The sequence below is a fragment of the Phasianus colchicus genome, chromosome 4 (genome assembly GCF_987193195.1).
Source record: "Phasianus colchicus chromosome 4, bPhaCol1.hap1.1, whole genome shotgun sequence".
In the NCBI taxonomy this organism is placed as follows: domain Eukaryota; kingdom Metazoa; phylum Chordata; class Aves; order Galliformes; family Phasianidae; genus Phasianus; species Phasianus colchicus.
The window spans coordinates 23,264,378-23,291,831 of NC_143439.1; the positions used below are offsets into that span (position 1 = coordinate 23,264,378).

General features: G+C 33.9%; 2 long non-coding RNA genes across 4 annotated transcripts in view; one reads left to right on the top strand and one right to left on the bottom strand.

Moving 5' to 3' along the window:
• Positions 1 to 27,454, bottom strand: part of LOC116238066 (uncharacterized) — a 128,985-nt gene that overhangs the window by 38,519 nt on the left and 63,012 nt on the right. The gene's annotated exons all lie outside the window — the stretch shown is intronic.
• On the top strand, positions 4,713 to 26,055 carry LOC149918115 (uncharacterized). The gene is made up of 3 exons (XR_016466386.1): positions 4,713 to 4,734; positions 22,684 to 22,791; positions 25,960 to 26,055. It is a non-coding gene; the product is annotated as an uncharacterized LOC149918115 (long non-coding RNA).

Here is a 27,454-nt window from a genome sequence, read left to right on the forward strand (position 1 = left end):
CTTTGTCCTCTGGAACAAGGATTTATTTCATTCAAATGTACCTTACCAGTATTAATCCTGACTGCCACATTTTTATGTGGCTTTGCACTAGCCTTATAGCTTAAATTGCTTAACTATTGTTTCATTAATTGGCAATTTTCTGTGGCCAGAATAATATACTTAAACACTGTGTTATGTTTGTACTGAGACGAAACACAGGAAATTTTATCGTGACAATGAAACCAAATCAGCAGGTGTGATTACCCTGATAACTATGCTCCTGGGTATTTAGAAGCACTTGGCTGCATCTGGTCTAGTTACCTCTCCAGGGGTGAGATTATTTCATGATAACCACAGCACCCTAATGGCCTGTTTTTTTAAGTAGTACACATGACCCTTATACAGAATCCTGCCCTTATTGAATAGGCTGAATTTCCATTCCCATCCAAGCTGTGTTCACATTTATGTTTTTGATATAATTCTTCCTTTGTTTGTTTTTATTCATTAAAGAGGTATATTTGATATAAATGCAGAGCGCATTGTCTTAGATAATTGCAGATAAAACAGATGTTTTGGACTAAAAACAACTGTTTATCTAGATTCTAGGTACAGAATAGATGATTTTGTCACACATCTGGTGGAACCTGAACAAAGAATAATTATTATTACTTTGTCATTTCTCTACTGCTGGAGAAGGTGTAAATAAATAAAAAAGAACAGAGATCAGAACATCTTCTCTTTTTTTCATCTCCTAATCATTGCCAATTCTGTGAATTGGAATTAGTTTGAGGATTTTCTAAACTGTGACAGAGGAAAAACTCCAGATTCATGGAACCAAGGGCTGGGTTTAACATCGCCCTTGCAATTTCTGTCATCGTCTGACTCATAGTATATGTCTTCTGCTGTGGTAGGGGTCTGTTCCTATAACTTTATGTCATATGTCACCTAATTAAATCCGCCTAATAGTGTGTAATTGTAAACACTGCATAAATGCTTCATGAATACGGAAATGAAATAAGTCCTATAGCTGAAGGAAATATCTTTGTACTTCATATAATAGATTGTTTTGCCACTTCCCTTTAAAGGCTTATGTATTTTCCTGGCAGTTTAATTTGAACACAAAGGCTTAGAAAGAAACAAAATGACAGGAAAGTGAGTGCTACCAAGTAAAAAACAAAGGCTTTCTTCTTCTTAATAGGACTCAAGACACCACTAATCTCATCTGGTTTAGCTGATAAGAGAAGGCATAAGATAGTGAAATGGATTCAAAAGAGAAATATTTCTTTATTAGGGACATTTGACTTCATTTGTTTAGAGTTTGGGTTTTTTTTCGTAGTGTATTTTCTTTTCCCCGTAAAAATAAAATGCTGAGATGATTGCTTTTTGTGAGGTAATAATCATTCAATGAGTTAAATCAATATTTTATTTTTAAATTGAGGGGATGCCACAAGATACTTCTTAATTAATTTCATAATTCCTATGAGCAATTAAAAGGATTATTGTGAGAATGACTTTTGTAATTTAAATCAATTTTAGTACATCAAGTCATTTTACCCTCACATCATCTCTCCCTAGCAACAGTGGATCAGAGCATGACAGAGAAGTGAAACATGCCCATTGCATCCAGGCAAAGTAAGCACAAATTAGAATATTTGATTGCCTGTCTCACACCTCCTTTCAGACTGAGAAATACAGCTTTCGTCCTTCAAGATTTAAAAAATTTTTAATAAATTATTTTGCAAATACGTAGGGCACAAAGGAAAAAATATTTTATTTAAAAACATGGAATTTGTATTTTCTGTTCCTTTTGAAACACCTGATGCAAAATATATTGGAGTGCAAAAGATGAGAAGAATGGAAGATTTATGATATGGATGGAAGTCATTCAGAAAGAAAACTATTACATTAGGATTATTTTTTTAACAGTAATCAATTAAAAAAATAAAAAGTAACAAACAAGCTTGAGATTTTAAGTAATTTTACATCTAAACTTTGGATCCACAAGTAAATTCAAGATGCAAACTGTAGCAGAACACAGTACTTTCTTCTGTCTTTTAACTCCAGGAATCCCAGCTCAGAAGTCCCTTGAGAGCTGAGTGAATAATTTAGTTCTCCCTCTAAAAGGGAAAAATGTCAAAATCCACAGGCTTTTCCTCTCAGAACATCTAAACAAAACTGTCCTCCTATGCAAGTACTTCTTAGGCAGCTGCTCAGGTTTCTGGCTAACAGAGTTCTGTATTGCATACTATACATAGAAAGCAACACAACATTACATTCAACTTTAACTTCACATATTCCGAGTTACCTTTTTTTGTGTGTGAACTTTATTTAATAAATAAACAGTTCTGTGGGAGAGGGGAAAAGTATGAACATTCATCTCTTATTTTCTTCTCGAATTTTATTAGTAAACTTTTATTTTTCCTAACACAGAGTAAATTAGAGAGACATAAAGGAACAAAGAGAGATATTTAAATGAATTAATTCAGCTCTCTTAATCTGCAGCTGAATTATATGACTCAGAATGCAAACTGAAGTGTGCAAGTGAATTTTTTATTCCTAATCTGTAAAACAAATTGGAATGAATTTCAATCGCTTGACGTAATAGTCTATCTATTTTACACATGCCATCTACAGGAGGAAATGTTTGCTGCTTTTCTGAATTGTGATCTGTTCAGAAAAACATGTGATGATGTGCAGAACTTTGAGCATGTGAGCTGTCCGATAGAAGCTGAAGGGATACGATTTAAAAGGATTGTTCAAGTCCATAAATCTAAGCTGATGTTTAACTTTATGTTGACTTCTACTCAGATCATGTTGCTTAGCAATGTGTTCATATGTAATCAACTTAAGTCTGAAAACATGCTTATGGGAAAGAATTTTACTGAAGAATATAAAATTCTGTAATACTTCCCTTTGTCATCACCTAAGAAATGCAAATGACTTTATAGTTATAATATGGAAATCAGCCTCTGCCATCAGTGAGATATTTAGCCACAAATCACATAGTACAAAGAAAAGTTCCTGATGTCAGTTTTTTCCCAAAATGTCATTCATCCTTCTTTATATGTGTACCTGTGGAAATTATCTTGCTTCTGACTGGAGAAACCTTTTCAGGTAATAAATGTTCTAGAGCTTGACAGAATAGTTATATTTAGAATGAACCCAGAATAAATCTAATTACTGCTTTCTTAATAGAACAAAATCAGCTCTAAAAATTTTTGAAGTATTTTTTTTTTTTAACAAGCGGATTTTATTTTTTTTTAAGGAATGAAATATGACTTTTCCAATGATCAGAAAGCACTAATAGCAGTGTATTTGTTGTATGTCTTACTTGGAATTGCCAAATCATAAGACAGTGAAGAAATTATTACCTTTTTCTGTAAATATAGAGATGTTTCAGATCATGGAAAGTACAGTGTAATTAGACAAGAATTAAGACATGAGAAAATAAGTATGAAAAACACAATTAATAAGAAATCAACCTTAGTTACAAATATCAAGTAGCAAGTCATTAACACACGTTCTGTTATGTATTTTATTTCACTAAATAAGCTGTTCTGTTTAAAGAAATATTTTCAATAGGATTGCACATTCTTTAATTTAAGAAAAAAAGTCTGCTTTATTAGTGGCAATAATGCCAGTGATGACAAAAGACATTTTATAAATGCTATCTTACTTTAAATTTCTCTTATCTAAGTCTAGATGTACTTTACACTTTTTTTCTAAAGAACTAATATTTATGTGTAAGTTTTATGTTTTCTTTCAGTTTCTGACGCATTTGACACATGGTGTGCCTAGCAAATTTCAAAGTTAGAAATCCCTGGTTTAAGAGCTAACAGAAAAACAACATGCTACTTCAAAGGCATGTTCCCATTCAATGAGGCATAACTTAAATACGAATATTTAAGAGAAGATAACAATTAAGAAAAAGATAAAGTTTGCAATAGTTGAGTTGTGACTGCAGGTGAATGTACAGAGAGAAAGACAAAGATGCTGCAGAATTGCTGACCAAAAAAAAGAGGGTGAGGATGTGCTTTCAAAGTCATAGACTGTATTATATTATATAATTACCATTATTTTAGTACTCTTTGAAGAAAAAAAAAAAAGGTAAATAGGAAAGTAAGTCTTTAAAAAAAAAAAAAAAGCGGTCAAATTTTCAGTAATTTAATTTCCCTAGAAACTTCAGAATTCAATTAAAGCAATTATTCCATAATATTCTAAAATATAATTATTAATTCAATGACATCCTCAAAGGGAAGTAAAGGCTGGACTTTGTTTACTATGTTATATTCTATCAAATGTAGACATGGTGTGTATAGTGCAATGACATCACTGCACTTCTTGAGAAGAATTGCCCCAGCGCTAGTAGCCCTTACAAATAGCAGCTCCTTCTTAATACATGTTTATTCCTTACATAATTGAGATGACAAACTTCCTGAAATGACAGGGTATAATTTCCTGGTACTCTCACTGCGCATCAATGAAATTATGTATAATAAAGCAAGACCATTTAAGCTATCAAATAGAAAAAAGCCATTGCAATGGAAATGCTAAGTCACAGCCTGAAACAGTGATTGAGCACCTGGTAGGAAGGAAGGCAGGGCCAATACAGGAGAGCTAAGATGCATGCAATATACCTGAGTGACTGGAAGGGGTGGATCCTGGCTCCACCCCTTCTCACACCTCATTTAAAGGTTGGCACTGGAGGTAAGAGTATGTTGCTGGAGATTCCTGTCTACCAGAGGCATTCTGAGGGTAAGCAGATTTTCTTTCTTTATTTCTGTATCTACAGCTGCTGTACTGGGGCTTGTTTTCATTTGCTGTAGCCTGGGATTGTGCTGCTCTGCTGTTATTGCTGTGCTTTTTATCACGTTGTAGTATTACAGCCATATATGTATTAAAAAAAAAGCATATGTTAACTTGGTAATTCATTTTCTAAGAATGGTTAAGCAACTTTCTTTATGTACGCATTGAGTACTCAATGGTCTTTACCCTAAGGAAGGCTGAGAAGAAATAATGTGTTTATTTTCAATATGATGCGACTAAATAAATATCAAAATGAAATACACTTTTAGCAATCCTATTTTAACAAAGAAAATATTAAAAGGTGAGAAGCTTTCATATGTAATGGATTGTTTGGATTTATTAGAACAAACACTTTTTATTAAAATTGATGAAACAAGAAAGAATCCATTGTAAAAAGAATTAGGTTTATATATATATATATATATATATATATATATATATATATATATATATATATATATATATATATATATAAAACTTATATATAATTTTTTTTTTTAATAATTTCCACTACAACTACAAAGGTTATCTACCTATCAAGTTGATGAAAGACTATTACACCACTACACAGATGTAGTAGATTTGTAGTCTATTTGTGAGTCAAAACACATAACTAGAAGATCTCTTGAAGGAAGAGAGCAAAACAAAAATGAGAAGTTAATTTTGAACCCAGAAAAACAAGAGAGAGAGGTATTCCCTCTTCTATTCAGAGAAAAAGGGCATATTAAAAGCCTTTAGATCCGATCCAGCTAATTTCTCTGACCTACTTCCCAACCCTATATCAGCATTCCCAGATCAGTCTCCTTGCTGATGAAATAAAGTAGAAGCTAAGAGCAACTCTTTTCTCCTGTCCTGTGGTACCTGCCTGAATCTGCACAGCAAGTTTCTGGGTCAGCATGCCTCACAAAGACAAGCTAGAAAGGCACAATAGAGTAGTAAGGGCCTACTTAACGGTTTCTTTCAAGGACTTTGAATAGGTTGTTTAGATGATTTTATATGTTCAAACACCAAAAGCTTCTTTGCTTAAACACTGAGTCATTCGAACCACTTATTTCTGGAGTGGATAGATGAACTAAGCTTTGGTAAGCCAAAATAAACTGTAGAACTAAATTCACGTCTCACATTCATGTTTTTGCTCTCAAGACAATACCTTGAATGGTATCTTTAGAGAACTGCTTGCTTACTTTATTTTTATAGAAGTTAGGGATTTTTTTTTAAGTAAATATTTTTAGGTAATTTACAATAGCCTAGCAGAGACTGGCTTTTCAATGAAAACCCTTTGCATTTTTGTAAATATTCTGAGTACTGGAAATACAATCAAATGGCATGGTAGTACTTATGGAAATAGAAAGACAAAGTCTTCTCAGCAGGCAAAACTAAGAACAATACTGTGCTTTTAATTTTATACCTCAGGCAAATGAGGTTCTCTCTAGACTAATCATCTCTTATGCAGTTGTGGTTTTGAATTAGCCTTGCCTTTTTCTAACAATAAAATTGTCATAATTAATAGCTATTATCATTCTGTTTTCTTCTGGCTTGGAGTCCTGGCAGAATACTGACTGTTTCAGAAGGTAAAAATTGGGCTAGTTATGTTAAGTCTGGCATAAGGGACAGGCACTGAGAACTGGGCTGCAACTTCTGTAGAAAATATCTAGATTTAATTCCACCATTTTTTTAGAATTGTAAAAGGAAATATAACTGTTTAGAAATTATATCTATACTTTTTAAATTGCACTACATTACAATTCTGAATTTGTTTACTACTGAATCCACTCAAATGGATGAAGATACCAACATCAGCTTTCTTTATGAAAAAAATGTACAGTGCGATCAAGCAAAACTGGCTATTTTCTAAGCCAGCTAATTTGAACTCGTGATATTTTCCATTATAAAGAGTATTTTTATGTGATGCTTATCTCCCAAACATCCACAGTGGTTTTTTCATTTGCTACTGAAAAAGTGAAAAGAGGATCACTTCAGCATTCACACAAGACTTAAGACTATGTTTATATAAAAAAGGATAACAATTGCAATTATTCTTAAAGAGAAAATATGAGCTAGATTCATAGCTAACATTTTTCAAGTCACCAATGTCTCCTTTTCTCAAATTCTGAAGCTACACCTAGAGTAAGATGATCACTAACTGGGGTAGCAGGCTTGCACTCTCATAGGAAATTTCTTCATCCTTCTGAAGTATAATAGTAGCATCCTTCTCTTTATCCTATTTTCTGCTCTCTACAGGGGAAGGAAATATCTATTTAATATCTCTGTATTTTGTCATGTTAATAGCCATGTAAAAGTGATCAGTCAGCACTTCTTAGTGATGTGTTAGTGGTATTAAGAATGAAATCATTAGCTGTGGAGGTCTGTAGGGATTTTCTGTTCCTCAGAATTTTAGAACCAGTTTGCTCATTCTAACACAAGATATTTTTAAGTTCACTTAATCCAGCTAAGGTCATTATGAGCCAGACTGTAAGCTTCCAATGATATTTTCTGGCCTTACATTGTATGAACCTATGACTCTAAACACACTTTACAATCCCAACACACAGCAGGATCTTTTTCTAAATTTTGCTTGTTTTTGACAGGAAAAAGATGCATTGAAAAACTGTAAAGAACTCAGAAAAATACTTTCAATTCAGTCCATTGCTAGTCTATCTTGAAAGGACAATTTAGTACAGTCAAGTTTGAATTTAGCACATAGCTATATAAAAATGTAAAAGAAAGTCATTTAAAACTGCATACTTTGATATAAAATATTTTGTATATTGCAATGGTGTTGTTATTTCATTATAATAGCTTAAGATTTCATTTCAATAAGTTCTCTGAAGCACCATCTTTGGACTTAATTACACCTATATTCCCTTGCAGAAGAGAAATGGCTATGCCCATTGCTAATGTGTAGAAGCCTTAGTTCTGATGGCTTAATAAGATTAGACAAAAAATTTATGAGAAAAATAGGGAGATTAGAATGTCTGAAACAAGAACACGAATGAAGGCTGCACGTGAAGAAAGAATGACTGAGTTCTGTAGGATAAATTATTCCTTGATGTGAAGACACATAATATCTTGTTCGTGTTTTCAGTTCTTCATGATGAAGACAGTAGGTTGTAAAACATGATGAGCAATTTGTTAGCTCATACTGTGTTTAAAATGCAGAAAAATTGGCAAGAATAATCTTCATAAAATGCTACCCTTACACACAGCTACTGTAGTTACTAATTACATCTTACAATAGTTGGAAACCATCATGCTGTATTGAAGATATATCATACTTCACTGTCCAGACAGAATATTCAAATCAAACTTCCTCCAGAATGAGTGATCTCTGAACAATGGACTTAAGTTTTGTTAAACTTCAGAATGTACAGTAAGCCTATTAATGTATCTGTTCATTCTGCCATTAAATTCATTGAAGGTACTAAGTTCTTCTCGACCTGCTCTCTTTGGCATGAACATAGCTAAGTTAACACCCTATCTTGTTTCTGAACAATAGTAGAGTAATCAACCCAAAGAATATACTGAGCATAGAACATAATGAATACATGAAGTAACACTTATTCACTCACATGTGTAGATTTTGCATGGTTTTCAGAATGTCTCTGTTAATACAGGAATTACAAAATGTCTGTTTCGTAATGTGTATGCTATGAGATAGCACATAGATCTGTATTTTCTGCTACGCTAAAATCTTCCTTAAGCTACTTCCAAAGGCAAATTAACAAGAGGAAGATAATAGGCAGGAATCATTCTTCTGCTTTGAACCATGACACTTTTGTGTAAAATGTGTATTGCACAAAAGTGTTGCTGCAGCTGATCCAAGCTACAGATCTTTTGCTGTATGCAATTACAAACTACTTCTAATTGTGTTACTGGTGGTACTCAGAATATGATTTACATTCTTTTCTGGCATTAAATGAGGAGAAATGTGTATCACCTAACCTAATGCAATTTTTTTTGTTGCTGCAAGTGTCCCACTTCAAATTAGGATAGGAGTGAAAACTTTCTGGCTGTTCACTGGGATTTTTCAAATACATACTTATCTTTTTGGAAAGTTACAAGATATTTATAAAATGACATTAACAATAAAAATAATATTTTTTGCAAGCTCATACTGAATGGAAGTCTTCAAGAATGAGAGCTCTCTTCAAATGTTTTTGACATAGTCAGGATTGTTGAATCTTAACGAGTTGTCCGGAGAAAAGCCTTCTGGAAGAATGTCTTGTTAAGGGTTTGTTGCAAGTTCTTGACTTCTGAATCCATTAGCTAAAGATTGTAGAACCTCGGGGACAAAAACACTTAGTGCAGATTTGCCCTCAGAAATGAATGGTATGGTGTAATTCTACCTTAGTGTGTACAGTGATAACAAGTTGTGCTTATTTCATTATATCTGCCTGTCTCTAACTAGACTAAATTCATACAAGTTAACGTACACCCGTTCTTCTGTTTCAAGTGTTGGATAGATATCACAAGTACTTTCTTGAGATTTCTTATAAGTGAAATAAAGGGGAAAAGAGACAAACAGCAGTTTTTTTAAAAGTGTATTGGCAATATACTGTGATTAAAAAAAAAAAAAATTAACTGTAAATTTTAGCTTGTGCTCCAATATTCTGTGTGAATGTGAAATTCAAGTGAATTTATCTATTTTAAGTGTAACTTGTTTGTGATACTGTATTCACACTTTCATAATAGGTGTGTTTCAGTAATATTGACCTTTATCAAGTCAGTTCAGGGAGCTGACATGATAGGATTAAGCTCCTTGGAGCTTTCAAAATCTGTTAGATATCCCACTAAAGGGCAGGTATATAGAGGAATTTCCTGAATGTCTATCTCATGTCACTTTTCAGATATAAAGGCTTTGGCACTTCTCTTGAAGTTTGCTACTTCCTTAGGCATTTCCTTACTGCCCAGCTTGCCCTATCTTTTCTTGAAATATTTTAAATCTATTAGTTCTTACAAATAGATTTTTTTGTGTAAGAATGTGCCAAAAAAAAAAAAAAAAAAAAAACATTGCAATGTTCAGTTTATGTTCTCAGTTTTGAAGACATAAACCCCAACATAATCTTTCTTTCTCTGGACTTTTCAGAACTTCTGGATTACAGAAATCACCTTGTTTATTCACTATAAGACTTGAAATATTGATTGCTGTGAATTACTGACCTATCTTGATGTGGCATAGATGGACAGACACATTGCAGCAGTTCTGTTTTCCAAAAGGATTTATGCAATAATGAAGACCGAAGTACCTTCTCCCACAAAATTGTACCATTATGAGACTCCTGGTGATTCATAAGGATGTGAAACTCTGTAGTCTTCATAAAGCAGACTACCAATCACCATCAGTAAGAATGAGTACCTCTCGGTCTATGTCTGATACTTCTTCCTAGTCTTCATCTTCAAACTCAATTAAAATAGCTATATGTAGTAAAGTGATAGCATCAGTAGAAAAAGAGCGATTGATGTCATCTACTTGGGCTTCTGCAATGCCTTTTATCTCACATCACATTCTTATCTCTAAGTTGGAAATATGTGGATTTGAAAGGTAGACTGTTCAGAGGATAAGGAATTTGTTGGATGGTTGCAACCAAAGGGTTGTGATCAATTCTGTCAGAGTAATCCTCGATACGAGTATGGACAGGGAGAAAAAATCATTGAAAGCAGGTCTGCTGGGGTCCTGGTAGATGGAAAAAATGAACATGAGCCATCAGTGTGTGCTTGTAGCCCGGAAGGCCAACATTATCCCTCTCAGAAGAGGAGTGACCAGTAGGGAGAAGAAAGTGATTGTTCCTCTCTGCTCTGCCCTATGTGAGGCAGAGTGTTGCATTCCGCTTTGGGGCCCTCAGTAAAAGAAAAACATAGAGCTACTGGAAAAGGTCCAGAAGAGAGCCATGAAAACAATCAGAGGGCTGGGGAATCTATCTTATTGAAGAAAGGTTGAGGGAGCTGGTCTTATTTAGCTTGGAGAAAAGATAACTCCAGGGAGACCTCGTAGTGGCCTTCTAGTACTTAAGCAGAGCTTATAAAAATAGAGGAGTTTTACATGAGATGTTAGAAGAAAAAATTTTATTTAGAAGGAGGTGAGTCAGTGGAACGTCTGCCCAGAGAAGTGATGAATGTCCCATCCCTGGATGCATTCAAGGCCGGGTTGGAAAGGGCCCTGCAATTCTGCTCATGGCAGGAGGGTTGGAGCTATATAATTCTTAAGGTCCTGTCTAAACTAAGCCATTCCTTACATTTGTGATTCAATGTTATTTTTATTTAAATGAGATTTTATCATTGACAGAAACACTCGCATTATTTGAGTAAAGTTAATCACTCTCTTTTAATATGCTTCTTGCATTTGACTAAAATTTTATTTATTTTGGATGTGGTTTTTTGTGATAACTGGATTTTTTTTTGATGTCTTAACAGCATTTTCAATTCTTCTGTTAATAGCAGTTAGTTGCTTTTTGACATGTAATTCAATATTTACTTTATGCCTATGAGTATTTATGCTTTCACTTCTACTTTGAAAGCTGGAAGATTTTCCTATGAGAGCTGCAGTGAGATTAAGACTGCATTATCTAATTGCATACAGTAGAGGTAAAAACTCAACTAACAAGAAAATGAACATCCACTATAGAGAAGCTGAAAAACTAAGAAATCAGTTCTTTCTTCCACATTTATGCTAGGCATATCTGTCAAGGAAGCAAGAAAAAGCATTGGACTTCCTAGGATACATCTTTCTGTGAAGTCCGCCCTGAAAGTAATGCCTCCTATTTTATGATGATGGCCCTTCATGTTAGAAGCAGGTGTTGGCAATATAGCAGTAGAGGTAAACCTTCTGTGGAGTATGGCCCAAGCATAACCTGCTGACAAAGGGAAGAAGTTGTGCACAACCAGAGAACGGGATGGTACATAGGTCTGGTAGCTGCCCTCTGGTCGATAAGCCCTGGTCATACATGCTGGATAAGATCACAGCTATGCCTCTGTCACTTCTGTCTCCTTATCTGTGCCTAACAATGTGTGGCCAAGTGATCTTAATAAGGGCCTGAGCTACAGCCAGAAGTTGTCAGGGAAAGTGCCACTTATGCCAAAAATGTGGAGACCATGAAAACAGTGTGATTAATATATAAAAAATCCCTTAGGATTTTGGAAATTGAAAATGAGGTCTTAAGGAACCAATGGAAAGTTCTCTGCTTTTCTGTGAAGTTAAGTATTTTTCATACCCCTACTTCTATTTCAATTTGCATACCTTAAAACAATTCAGCCCCCCCTTACTTACCATTGCAAACCACATATAAAAGGGGTATAAAACCATTATGCTAGAGGACAGCTTTTAGAGCTTCCCTTAACTTCTCACCAATAGTCCATTAAATTTTGTTGTAGCCTGGAAGAATGGCATCTGACATGGAGGGGTGTGTAACTGAATTCCTTCATGCAGAATAAAATGCCATCTGTTGGCATTCATTGATGTTTGCTGAACTTTTATGGAGACCAAGCATTAGGTGTCAGCAAAGTGTGGTGGTGGATGGTGCATTTCAGCTGTGATGGCAGCAGCAAAGGTTAACTACTGCTGCTACAGATATTTAAGAATGCTGCATACAGACCTTTGTTCATTGCTAGAAAAAAATGCAGAGCTAATGATGATGACTAATTTGAAAAATAGCCTTTTGATAGAGCAAATTCTCAGCTACAAATGCTGTTATTACATTCTTTAATTTGTTGTAGTTTCCATGGAAACAAATAGAAGGCATCACTTTTGGAGCGACCTACATACTTGGTAACTGAAACCTTTGTGGAGTATTTCAATTTGAAATCTGCAGAGTAGTCGGAAGGAAAATTATTTCCTGCATTGTATCTACTCAATGAGAAGAGGATAAAAAAAAAAATCTCAAAGTAGAAGCTTTAAATGGACTTTTGGACCTGACCTGTACCTCAAACAGCTGTGAGGAGTGTGAACACAGGCAAATCAACTTAACTGTAATGCTCTGATTTCTGTTATTAGTCTTGTAACTGTACTTTTTTTCTCCTAGCATTCTTATTGTCTTGTGCAAATATCTGAAGAAACAATAAGAAGATTCACTTACAGTTACACATATATAGCAAAGAGTGGCAGCCATCTTCATTTTGAAAGGATAACTATTATAGCTCATTCAGATAAATCAGGAGTATGTAAAAGCATAGGGAATTAAATTGATCCACAACACTGGATAAAGACAAGATGGCTGATGAGGGCTGAGGAGAACAGAAAGTGATGAAATTGGTATGATCCACTTGAAAAAGGAGAGGAAGAAGCAATCAAGTATTGGGCATGACAAGTTTTAGACAAACTGTTGTTTCCTGTGTTTATTTCCCATGTTTCTTATCTTCTCTGCTTTAGATTATAAGGTTTTTGGGACAAAAAAAACCATGTCCTGTGTGTTTAGAGTGCTTCTAATACTTCTTAATGTTACCAAATTATCAAAATACACTTATTTAGTAATGTATTTTGTTTCATTTGCAATATGTTTGCCAGAAGCAGAGGTCAATATATTTATAGCCAATAATTGGGCAGGAGGTCAAAAACATTATCTAATGTAACTTTTTTTCATCTGTAATTAAATTTCATTTGCATGCCCTGCAGGAATAGCTGCAAAATTAAGTTAAATAGCTCTGTATTTTAATGTTTATTAGTAGAAGGTCATGGTGACAACAGCCTCTTTTTGCAAGACTAACAATTTTATCCTAGAAAATGGTTTATATGTTTTTTTTATCAGTTTCAATTCTTAGATGTCTGAACTTCTCATTTTTATCAAAGCACTGTAGAGTCAGTTGATAAGAAATTTAGCCAACTACCTCTTTCTCTTCTTTCATGAGATTATACAATTCTTTATCACCATAAGCAGATACAATGACACACTGTAGGTCAGAAATGAGAAAATTTAATTGTAGTGCTCTATCATACTCTTTTTGTTAGATGTGCAGATTAAGAAACCAGACTTTAATATTCTATCTGGTGCCTATCATTGTGACAAATTACTGCTGAAAAAAAAAAAAAAAATCAAGATGTACACAACATGAGGCAGATCCAGCTTTGTTACTCCTGTGCTTTTTTTTATATTTCAAAGGAGAAGAGTAGGCTTTCCTAGCAATACTGTTTGTCTTCTATGGCTAATAATACTTCTCTTATTTATGTCAGAAATTGGAGTGGGACTCCATATAATGAGGCTTATGTGTCCATAGCGCCAGTACCTGGAGAAAGTATGTGACTAGGTGACAGTAGCTGGGCTGGGATATAAGAAGAGGGAATGGTTTTAAACTTGAGGAGCGATTTTGATCAGCTAGTAGGAGGAAATTCTTTACTCAGTGGGTGGCAATAAGATGAAACAGGTAGCCCATAGAAGCTGTGGATGCCTCATCCCTGGAGTTGTTTGTGGCCAGGTTGTATGGGGTCCTGGGCAGCCTTATCTGGTGGGTGGCTCCTTAATCTCCTAGAAAGCGGATTGAAATTGGATGGGCTTTAAGATCCCTTCCAAATGAAGCAATTCTATGAGCCTATGATTCTATGAATGCATACTGGAGGATTTATGGGCTGTGTGCTAGCAGCCTCAACTGACTGACACTACACACCTGCTTCAGATGCAAGTCAGATCCTTTTGCGCATGGCGCATCACATGGAGCTGTATCAGACTTCCTTTCTCCTCAGCCAGAGTGCAGAGCAAGATGGTGCTGTTCTTGTTTGTGTGAGAGCTCTGAGTATCCACCTGTGATCATGGCCAGCCATGTATGCATTATATACACATGCTTCATTTGCATGATGTCCAGTGGGAATACATCTCCAGCCTTAGTATTGTCTGAACTCAGGGCACAGAGTTGCAGCTACCTCCTGTGTGCTGTCAGACCTGGCTTGATATTTTGTCCTAAAAATAGGTATCTGAGAACCTTTGCCATGTATAAACACATCCCGAAGTGCCTGTGCTGTCTCTCAGAGGGTTGCTAATTTACACAAATCCTTACTGAATTAAACTATTAAAAACACCACCACCAAGGAAAACTGTAAATTCCAGCTATTCACATTGAAGTTATTGAAACAGAGGTCAAAGTAAAGTCTTCTGCAATTTTATAATGCAGATGGCACTACTTAATTGTATGGTAGCACATTAAATATAATAAATAGAACTTTGACCTCTCTAAATCCCTCTTTCTTCTTTGTGTAAAGTAAATTAATATAACACAACATCCAATAATCAGGATTGTAAGGAAAAACAGGGATTGAGTAATTGTTTTCAAGAGCCAGTTACTGTTGATCAAACCCCTTACTAAGTGATTTTCTTATTCACATAGGGTATGTATCTCAGAAAATGTGCTGTTTGATCTCTTACAGATAAATCCTGATGAGATTATTCAATTACTCCAGGACTTTATTTTTTTCTATTATATAGTTATCTCTTCTTCAAATATATCTTGGATGTGTTTGCACAGCTTTCATTTTCTGTGCTGGCTGGGGAAAGTTGACACTCATCTGCACTTCTACTGTTTTGTTCTTTGTTTTAATTGGAATTTTTCTTTTTCTTCTTCCTCACTGTTGTGCTGGCTGACATACTCCTTGCTTTGTTGTTATTTTTTTAATCTGGCAAATTTCTTTGTCATCATCATCCAATTAGTGGACAGCTGGTGATGATATATAGACACTAAAGAGCACTCCCTATGTTGGAACTGCAAAATGCTTCCATAGCACTTGCAGAATATTTCTTTGGACCTCATATACAGATATTATGTAGGATTAAAAGGATTTAAAGCCATTGAGTTCACATCTAACGTCTAAAAACATGCTTTGGATATATACAAAACATCATACAACTCCTTTTCCTTTACCTAAAATTACCATGTTTTCTAATGTTTCTAGTATCATCTATTGCAATATCTTAAAATTTGTTTAGGAATTTTTCTATCTGTGAGCAGATAGACTTTTTCCTCCTACTGACAAATCAGCCAGTCCCTTCACGGAGTTTCAAATCAGTTTTGAACTTTGTCACTTTAATTAATGCAAAGGGCTTATGAAAACAGTGTTCCAACCAGTTCCTAGTAGCAAATAAGTTCTGCAAGAGGCAGAAACAAAGCTAGCATCTTGCTCCAAACAAAAGTAATAATGATATGCACTTTTCATGTCTGCACCTGTTTCCTCCACTTTCATTCTGTATATCACAGTACTTGTTGGACCATGCAGTAAATTGTGTGAGAATCTTTAAAACACATTTAAAGGCTTTTTTTTCCTATATAATCAACTATCCAATCTAATAGATCTAGTTTTGTAGACTCTAGCAAGCTGTAGGTGTAGAGTGTTTCTTAGCACCATAGAAACCATATTTAAGGATGATGTAATTTCTTAATATATAAAGAACTGGAGTAAGTGCACAAATAAAAGAAAAATATACTTACTGCATGCCATGACAAGCTTACTAAGACTTTAGATGAATACATATATTTATACAATTGCATTTGACAATTCATAATATCTGATTATGTGGCAGGATGCTCTCACAAAGGATTTGATTATATGGTAGGCTGAGCTGTGGCTAGTAAATAATAACCTTCTACATTCATGTTTCTATTTGTTATTGTTAGAAAAATGGTGCAAATTAGTAATTGCCATAAACAAATCAATTACTGATGCAGGACAGCATGTATCATTTGAAAAAGGTAGTGAAGATAAGCTGTTTTCTTCCTCCTGCATGAAGAAGTTTTGTAAGTGGTGGCAAGTTGATCCTCATATATAAGCTACAAATGGGCCAAATTGAATAGCACAGAACAAATTCCTGTATATTTTATTTGAAAAATACTACGCATTTTTGTGGTTGCTAGTATTTTAGTAAGTGTTATCTGAAGCAAGAATGTACTTGGTGACGGATAAATTGTTCCAAGTGATTTAAATGACTTAGCTGTCTTGGACAAGTTTGTTCTAATGGGTACGTGTATTTTGTATCTGCACTCTTGACTACCAGGACATAGTTCAGGTTCTTTCAGAAGACGTATTCCCTGTGTTGAAAGATATTCTACTATGCAGCTTGGTGCATTATTGTGGGCTGCTATAATGCAAATATGTTACTTGATTCCTAGCACAACATCCTCATAACTGAATTCTTTGAAGAAATTCATGTAAAAAAGTTTTGAGACTCAAATATCATGCTGATATTTGAGATCTTCAATCTCAAGAAACTTCAGAATCTATGATTGATTTTGGAAGTGCAAGTTGAGAATCAGTCACTAGTGTTCCGCAAAATTTTTTTGAAGCTGTGAGGACTTCAGTACTCATTTCTGATAGAGAAGCCACAGCAAATCTATCCTTACTGATTGCTACTATTTGTTGCCCACTCTTCTCTTAAGTTTATTTTTTAAAATATGTTGCAGTTTGACATGGCACATTGCAGGATGAGGGAGAAGACTAGAAAGAAATCAGAGCTTGCGAGTTGAGATAAAAACTATTTACTAAGAAAAGGAAAAGGGAAAAAAAAAAGTTTGTGATAACTATATATACTATATATACTATATATACTATATATACTATATATACTATATATACTATATATACTATATATACTATATATACTATATATACTATATATACTATATATACTATATATACTATATATACTATATATACTATATATACTATATATACTATATATACATATATACGCACAGTGCAGTTGCTCACCATCTGCCGATTGATGCAGCCAACTGCTGGCAAACTGATGCCCTCACTACCAACACAACACTGTGTCAAATGACACTCAGTTCATACCAAGCAGAGGCCACACCCCAGCTAACTTCCCACACCTTTATGACCTTCTACATGCTGTCACTTGACCTGGAATTACCTCTGGCCTAATTTCTGTTCTGATTAATGTAGTGTGAATTCTAATGTAAATTAAAGATAACAGCAAAAATAAATAAAATCAGACCTTCTAACTATTTTCTTAAACAGCAAACTCTAACTATAAGAATAACAGTGGTTTTAGAACTCTGATGCTATCTGGGTTTCTTGACCCTTTCTCCTCTGCTGCTAGCCCAGGACACCATTTAATCTCAGGTCAGGGTGTGCAGTTGCACATCATGAACCCTCCTAGTGATGAGGCTGGGGATGAACAGACACTAAGTTCATGGCATCAAGTTGCAACCTTCTGCTTTAGCTTGCAGTCGTCACAGAATGGTTGGGATATACAGAATGCTAAACCTCCAGCAATAGTAAATGGAGCTAAATCCTCCAACAACATAGAAAAAATGTTGGACAAGTGGAAGCTTCCTGCCACAGTGTCTTAGCATGCTTTGCTTCATACTTCCACTACTTACTTATCAGAAAACAACTGCTGTACCCTATTTATACCTATTTGTAATTTTACAGCAAAGATTCCAGTCAGGTGTTAGTATGTGTATCAATAGATAATTTATTTATTTTTTTTCCAAGATAATCTTCCTTTGGTTTTATTTTTTTCTTGTGGGGGATCCCCCACCCCGTGACCATAGACAACTTTGCTTTATATATATATTCATACAACGATGAAGTGCCCAGATTGGCATTTAATTTGACTACAGTTTTAAAGGAAAAAATGTGTTTAAAATGTGTTAAAGTATATTCATTTTGGAGATCTGAATTTCTTAGAGAAACAAAAACTTTGAGCAAAGCTACGTGGATTTTAACTATAGTTGTTTACTCTTTTATACTGAATAACAATAGGCATAAAATTTACTGGACAAAGATCTGCTGTACCATTTCACTTATCATTCTGAAAATAAATAATCAAGCATTGATTGGAAATTCTGTGTTCTGGGATGTTAATAACAAAGAAGAAAAATGCAGCACTATTAACAACAATATTGATCATGACCCAACTGTGAAGTACTGCAACAGTGCCTATTAAAATGGGAATTTTTTTTTTCAAAACACATTACAGAATAGGAGTCAAAGGTATCTTGACAACTGAAAAATAAGTTGTTGAATTGTCTTAGGTAAAAGCTTGCTCTGAAGTATACAGGCTACTTTCTCGTCTTAAAAGTAAAAACATCCAAAAATATATATTTAAAAGAAATGGGGAATGAAGAAGTGTTTCAGGTGAAACTAGCTGAAGTGCAGCTTTCATTAAGGTTTCAGACACAGAGGAAGTATGTTGATACGGAGTAATACATTCAAAGTTATGCATATTAGAAAGTATTTTTAAGGATATAGCTTTTGATTTTGTTTATTAATTTTCATTCCAAAAGTCCAGGTAATGACTGACAAATGACTGACAAAAATTACTGCAATAGTTTGATTGGTATATTTACATTTTCAAATTAATAAAATCAGTTTAGCAGGTCTAATAGATCCATCAACAGCTTTCTAAGTTTACCTGGTTGTCTGTTCTCTAACTGACAAATTCAATTACATATGAAATTTTTCCAGGCAGACTACAGTGGTTTTAGCAGTCTGATGCAGCGCTATCAAATTTTAAGTTTACATTTGGGGAGACACCATACGTAATATAGAATACATTAGTTGTTTTCTAAAACATGTAATAATTTGTGATGCGTTTCCATTTACAAACTGATAACAAAATTACATCTTTGTAAGACAATAATACAGTATGATTTATGACAAAAAACATTATTTTTACTAATTTATTTAAGAATGCATGAACATACCCTCAACCAAAACAAGAAGAGGAATGCTACAGCTTGGTTATATATAGCATAGGAAGATCTATGGTTCTTGGGGATCAGAGAAAACAATTTAAAAGTGATTCAAACTATGTCCATATAAACTCTGCAAGGATTTCAGTGAACGACATCAGTTATTTTAGATAGAATATGCATCAACATGCACAAGAGAGAGGGTACTGCCGAAAATGCATCTTCAAGTGTTAACATTTTTGAGGTAGATATAGCATGAAAGGAGAGTCTGAAATATACCACAATAAGAATTTCTACAACCGCAGTGGTTGTTTTTTCTTGGAGTGTGACTGGTCATTTATTATATAATCATTTATTAGAGTCAAAAAAAAAAAAAACACAAACACCTTTTTTTTTTTTTTAAATTGAACAGTCTTGGTGATTTCTTCATCGGCTCTCTCCCTATTCCTCTGTTCCCATATTCTGGAGTTTATTCAGAATATAGATATAGGCATCACACAGGAAAGGTACAACAGAAAATTTTTCAATGGTTTCTTGGTACAACTGGGAATTAATCTACTTGTTTAAAAAAAAAAAAAAAAAAAGATGCATAGACTAACACCTGCACTAAATAGGTATATTCTATTCTCTTCAAAAACCGAATCCCTCAAATAGAGGAAGCATTTTAATATTCCTCCCTAGAGACACTAGTTTCAAGGAGACTTGAAATACTATAAACTATAAGGAAAGCTGAGAATTTGAAAGAGAGTAGACAGTACAATATTTCAGGAAAAAAGAAAAAGTGGTAATTAGTTTAAAGAGGAAGAAAAAAGTTTCAAAATTCAGAAAAGGTAATGTTACAGTCAGGAAAGCAAAACAGTTGTGGAGACAGAGAAATTAAGTAAGATAAGAAGAAGCACGAAAAGGTAAAACAAATCAAGCAAGAGAAACATCAATTTAATTATCAGCTTAGTTAATTGGCCAGGAAGTTAGAAGTAGAAAAACAAATAAGCATTCAGTAAGGAGATGAAAACTGGAAAGAATAACTTAACATACAGAAAAAAGCAACAGTGGCTGGTTATAAGTATGCTGACAATTCCATGGGGCCATGTGATATTTAAACAGTTTTACATAGTGAATTAAGCATTCTTCCATTGAGTTGAGATCTTTGCTTTCATTCTTCTTTACATCCAATGTCAGTAAAATATCTTGTTCCTCAGATCATTGCTTTGTAGAATTGAATGTAGTTGAAAATCTGCATAAGAAAGTACTCCTTCCCATTTTGTAATGCAATAGCGTATGCTTACAAGAAAACTCATACAGGAAAAAATTGATATAATAGAATGATAGACTATATCAAACTCGAGACCTGTAAGGATTGTTAAGTCCAATTCCTGGATCTGTACTGGACTACCCAAAAATCAAAACGTGCCTAAGAGCATTGCATGCTACAACTGTAGATCCACCTTCCAGAATGACACTGGCCACAGGTAAAATGCACATGATACCATATGTACTACAGCATCCTGACCTGCTTTGTTTGTTTAAATCAAATATAGATTGGAAGTATTTTTATTTGTGTGTAAATGTGTGAAGCGCTAAAGTTTTCTTGATGTCTCTCAAAATTCATTCATAGGAATGGAAGAAATTTTTTTTGTCCCTTCCATATATTTTTTAAATGTTCTGTCTCACAAATACTCAGATGATTTTTAATTTCAAAAAAAAAAACATTTTTAGAATTTATTTACATTAATATTTTTGAAATGGAGATGAATAAAATAGACATTGTGTATGAAGTTACCTCCTTAGCACAGTTTCCTGGCTGCTTTCAGAAGTGTTTCTCTCTTTTCTTAAACTCTTGTTAAAACTTTATTCTTTACCTAGATACCAATGGTAGTTTTCATATTTACTACAAATTGTATAAGAATTCAATTTGAAAAAGAAAACAACTGTAAATAACTAAAATTTGTATTCCCCTTCTGTGATTATTTCATTTGTTGTACAACTTATTCATTGATACAGATATTTCTATCCAGACCTTCCACTTCCAAAAATGATTTAAAAACCAGGTTTGAATGATAACATTGAAAACTGAGTTTAAAGTAGTTTTCCTTCTCTTAGCTTCTTTTATGAGTGTCTTAGCCCAAACACTCCTTTGTATGTGATTTTTTTTTCTGGAACAATTTTAAATCAGAAATGTATACTTTGAAGTGGTCAGAATGTTTCATCTTACTCCCACCAAACAGGTAATTCCATCTGTCAAGAACAAACTCAGCTTGTATAGTCACGTATTGTAAGAGTATATGCACATGTGAGAAAAATTTTTACTAAACGTGCTGAAAGTTTATTTGAGGTGGGGTTTTTTTTCCATTTTTTCCGCCTTGCACTTTCTACATCATCTGTTTGCTTTTTACAGAAGAGATGTAATAACAATGATAAAACTTTGTCCAAAACTTACAAAATTGCACTAACACCACTATTCTTTAATAAAAGTCAGTTAGAGAGTTAAGACTTTCTAGAACCAGGCTACAAAATCCGTGCATGCTACTGCTTTTTGAAGTCCTATAGGTTTATGCATGTTTAAATAATGGCTGATTCTAATCTGAAAACACGAGCCTATTTATTATTTTCATGCTTATGTATACCAGTAGCAGATTGGGGAAGCAATTGAAAAAAATGCTTTTCATTTTTAGTTTAATGAATTTCAGAACAGAGCAAGCAATACATGGACTTCTAATGATAATGTTTGCTTACAGTTAACAGCACAGTTGGTACGTCTTGGTGTTATCTGGGCAGTATATATATAATTTGTGACTTATGTTTTACAAAATGAAAAAAATCTAATCAGGTGTACTTGCAAATGAGTAAACAGTGTAAGGGATTAGGGAGCAAATAATCTTGCAATACAATCCCATAATGAGCCATCTAACTGAGTTAAAAACAATTTAGTGAGGTTAACTTCTCCCTCATATTCACAGAAAAAAAAAAAAAAAAGTGTTTTGAAACTTTGGAAACTATTATTTGAGCTACAAAGCTAAAGCATACAGGGGTTTTATATTTAGCCATAATCATCTTTGTATTCAACTTAATAGAAAAATTCTCCAGTATACATCCCAATTATTCCCATGTATACATACAAACATGTAAATAAATTAATAAGAAAAAGGTAATGATAGACAATAGGACCCAAACTTTTGAACCACTTACTAGATTTAAAGCTAAAAACAAGTTGGAGAGGAAAGCATAATTCCTTCATAAATGTACAAATATTTCCTCTCAATCTTATTTTAGTGGGACCTACATAACCAGGAGGATCCCAGGAAATGTTCTGATACACCTTCCATTCAGACAGAGAATGGACAAACTGAGAACTTCTATCACACTTCCTGAAGAAAAGAGGTAAAAAAAAAAAAAAAGCGTTACAGATTTCAAACAACAAGACGTGAGGATGATGAAACATTCCATTTCAGAATAACCTAGTATTCTGTCTTTTGATGTGAGATCCGGTCTGTGGTCTAAAACAAATTTAGATGTATTCTTAAAGAAAGTAGTGTCCAATCTTCACTAGCTCAGTTCATGGTTAAAGGATGCAGCTATCTCAATCAAACCAACCTTTGGTCATTTTTATGTTTTATTTATTTGCATTTCAAGGGTGTTATAACTACAGTTTTTAGTAGAATAACTCAGCACACAGCATAAGCTCATCATGCTCATCACACAACAGAATTCCTCCATTTGAAGTGATGTGTCAGTACGTTATTTCGTTTTTCTCTAACCATACATTCTTAATTCTTAAATTCTATCAAAATCATTCCTTTTCAGAAAAATAATCAAAAGTCATTATGTTTACTTCAACAAAATATGTTCTCACTATTCTGGTTACTACCTGAAAAACTACTTTCACCAAAACAATCCCAAAAGATTGTTTTGAAGACAGTCTCTGATTTACTATGCACTGATGCCCTTACAAAGCTGACCCTAAGATGCTTATGTCTTTGTAAGTATTCCAGGGTTGGAAATAAATTACATTCATGCATTTCCTTCTCCATGTACTCCACTAGTACCTCACAGAAGTTCTTTATATCCTAGAGACTGATATGATTACATTGATTATGACAAATTATAGCTTGATGACTATACACAGTCATTTTCATAAGTCAATCAATCAACTTTATTGCATTTGGAGGGCTAGAAGCTCAGTTCAGGCTGATCTCCACTTGCGTGAGTACTCTTCAAGGTTTTTTGTATAGCTCTGATCATTCCTTTTGTAAGTAAAGCTATTTTCATTCTAGAAAGGCCAGGTAAGAAGGAAAGGAGCTTCTTACTGGTGATGTTGGCAAAATATCTACTCAGGCAAAACCAAAGGAAGACAAAATCTCTTGTTTGGAATGTTCTCTCTAATACTTCACTTTAGTTCCTCACGCATTTCTCATAATTTTTGTCTGCTTACGAGAAGAAAATTCTGTAGAGCATGCTACTTAGTCAGCAGATCATACAATTTGATATGGAGAAGTCACTCCACATCTTAAAAGCCACTATTAGTGAAAATTTAGTGTTCTACCAGTGATAACTTAAGACCTTCATCACTAGACTTCTTATTTGCTTGTCTGCGTTTGCAGGAACTATCAGATGTGGCTAGTTGTCATTCCCTTACACTCCATTTGTTTGTTTTTTTGTTTTTAGAAAAAAAACTTTGCTTGCAGGCTTCCACTTACAACAAGAGAACTATCATCTGCATTATTAATCACAATGTATGAATGTAAAATACTTAGCTTATGCGGCTAGTCAAAATTGCCACCCTGTATTATAGCTGTTGCTATCTGTTCCTTATTACTTTTGGAACAGGTTCAGGCCACAGTAAATTTCAGCCTTGGTCTCATAAATACAGGTCACAGCACTGCATTGTTAAAAAGATGAAGGCTGAAGTAATGACTTGCCAATCTGCTGAACACTTGCCATGACACTAGCCATAGCTCTAAACCTATGCATTATCCCATACGTAGATGTGTGCATATGTGCACACTAACTTTGGGAAAAAAAAAACAAACCGTGATCCAGAACAGCTTGCAAGAGCCTTCAATTGGAATTGGCAGGAATATATATAATTATTTTTCTTCCTAAAACATTAAAAAGAGATATTCCAATATGGAAATTAAATCTTAATCATTAAATAATAATGAATACTCGTGTTATAAAAATAATGCAAGTATAAGCAAGTCTGTGGGGAAGAAATTAAGCCAATTCTTAGAAATATACTTTTGCAGTAGAGAAGGGTTAGACATAGTCTTTCCTTTCCTTATTAACAATCTTATATTTCCTTATGCATTAGTATACCTTACCACACCCAGTATTTTCATACTAGAAAATTCATAGATCACTTCTGCAGTGTTACTAAATAACTGAGTAAGGCTAGCATCAACAGAAATTGATGAAGAACATGCAACTGTTTTTCTAGCATTGCCGTATTAAAAGGTGTCTCCAAATTCTGGAACATGATGTAGTACTGCAATAACCAATGCAGCTGACATAAAAACTTAAAGCTATTGGTTTGAGTATTAGTCCTTTTGTTCTAGCAAATATTCAATATTCATGTTTACTTCCAGTGATGGGTGGGAAACTAATTTAATTTCCAAAATTTTTTAAATTCTGCAGTATTACCGCAGTTCAATTGGTTTTAGGAAGGAAATGATAAACCACCATACAGATTAACCATTGATACAGACAAAGTAGCCTGTTCTACTTAGCTTTATTGCTAAAATTTGTCTAATTAAAAAACTGTGTCTGTTAAACTTGGCAGCCTAGAAATACGCATGAAATTTTGAGTATTATCTTGAAATTTGTCTTCAGATATCACAATGTCAATTTATGAATCTAAGTAAGGTCACTTATAACCCAGTAGTACATAGAAAGTTTCCTGAAGGGTTAATCTCCCTTTAAATTCTTCCCATGTAGTATTTTGAGTATTGTGAAGCAAATCATTATTAAAAACAGAATAAATATGAGGAAAAAGATCCCAGAACTTCTGATAGGATGTAAAAATTCAATTGAAATCAAGGGAAAAGATGGGTGCACAGTGCATTAAGAAGTGAGCACAAGGAAACACAGCATTAGATTTCACTGTTAGTCTTTTTTTCCTCTATTTATTTATTGAAAGTCTGTACACAAATTTCAGCTGTTATGACTGGGAGTTAAAGAATGATCTTGCACATTTACTGAGATGCAGTTGATTGGAACAAAACATTTAAGACATCATATTTAATGCATTGGGCATTTACAAAGCATTACTGTCATTTGCATTTTTTTTCAGAAGATGGAAGTTTTGATGACTTGACAAGCTTGATGTGTGTGAGAGTAAAATAGGTGCACTGGTTTAAATCATCATGAATTTATCTGTCTTTTATACTCTTTTGTCAGTATTTCTTGAACTCCTATCTGCTCTTGCAAGCTGCCGAAAAAATTCCACAAATCTAATGTGGAGAACAGTCACAGTATATTCTCTTTAAATATCAAAAATCTTGTGTAATTGTAGTCTTCTAAATATTCTTTTCTATCTTTTTTACTTTTCAGGTCATGATGGCACTTCTGGTTAACATTTTACGTTTTGATATAGCTTTATTTTGGCATTTAGCACAGCTCAAGAATTGTGCACTTGTCAAAACAATAAAAATCTGCAGCATATAGGATTATTTTTTTTTTAAAGAAATGTCTAAGTACTCTTAACAACAACAGGAAAGAAAGTGACAATGAGACATAAAATAAAAGTATGATTTTTTCCTATAGGTATCCAGTAGAAGTCATCTTAATTTAATAAGGTAATAAAAATTAAATGACAGTATTTTACCTGAAATGAATAAATGTATGTCCTAATAGCTGATGGGCCAAACAGTAATAATTTTAATCACAAAAGACACTTAAGCAGCATGATCCCAGATAAATGCATCAGAATCTTTTACTGTGAGTAACAGACTAAGCTTTTTTAGGTAGATTATTGTAGTGAGAGCAGATGGTCTCAGTTTATGCCTTTTGTTCTGCACAATTATTGATGTGGATGTTAATATGAGACAATAAGTGGGCTATTTTTTGTCTATAATTGACATTAAATGGGCAATATTGAGGAAGCATTATGACTAGCTGACAGATTCAAATCCATGTAGTTCTTACTAAAAATCACACAAGTTCAGAATGTTGTATCCAAATTACCACCATAATTATCCCCACCAAAAAAAAAAAAAAAAAAAAAAAAGAGCGAGAGAAACAGAACAAACGATCAGCAGGGAGAAAAATCCTTCAAAGGTATTTATGGTCTGCAAAGTACTAATGTAAGATTTCAAATAGAAAGAGTATATAGAGGTGGCATTCAGGCATCCTTTCATCCTAAAGTACCCATGCTTGCATATGCATACTGATGTGGGCATGTTGACTGTCCACACAGCTATTGTGGTTCTTATGAAAAAAAAGTACAAACAACAAAAAAATAACCCTAAATTTAACCTGGTATTTGAAAGCTTTAATATCAGACTGAAATCTATACTACTTTCCAGCTCAGAATTCCTGAGAAAGACATTAAGCACAGTTATACATTTTACAGATGTCTCAAATTTCTCCATATCATTAACATACAGTACTCAGTAGACACAAAAATATTTAGGACAATTATAGTGTGTTAACTATTTGAACTGGATAAAACCTGAATTCAGCAGTGTGTGATGGAGAGAAAAATAGGAACAACATCAGGATGTGGCAGTAGATTTAATGAAATCTATCAGTGGAGGTTTAATTCCAGCTTCAAATTATTATTAATTTTTATTATAGTTAGTGAAGACTGGTTATGCTGCTGCTGAAAGTCATATTGTTCTGTTCCATAAGGCAGATGAGCTATAGAAGATACAGGAGTTTTTAAAAATATATAGACAATCATCAATAATAATGATGATTTATTTTTCCTTCTTTGGGAAGCAGCCAGAAGATTTCAAATGGAAAAAGTTAATGTACTCTATGAGACGAAAGTCAGAGCAGTTCAAGTTTTAGCAGCGCAATGATGAAGAACATTTGGACTCCACAA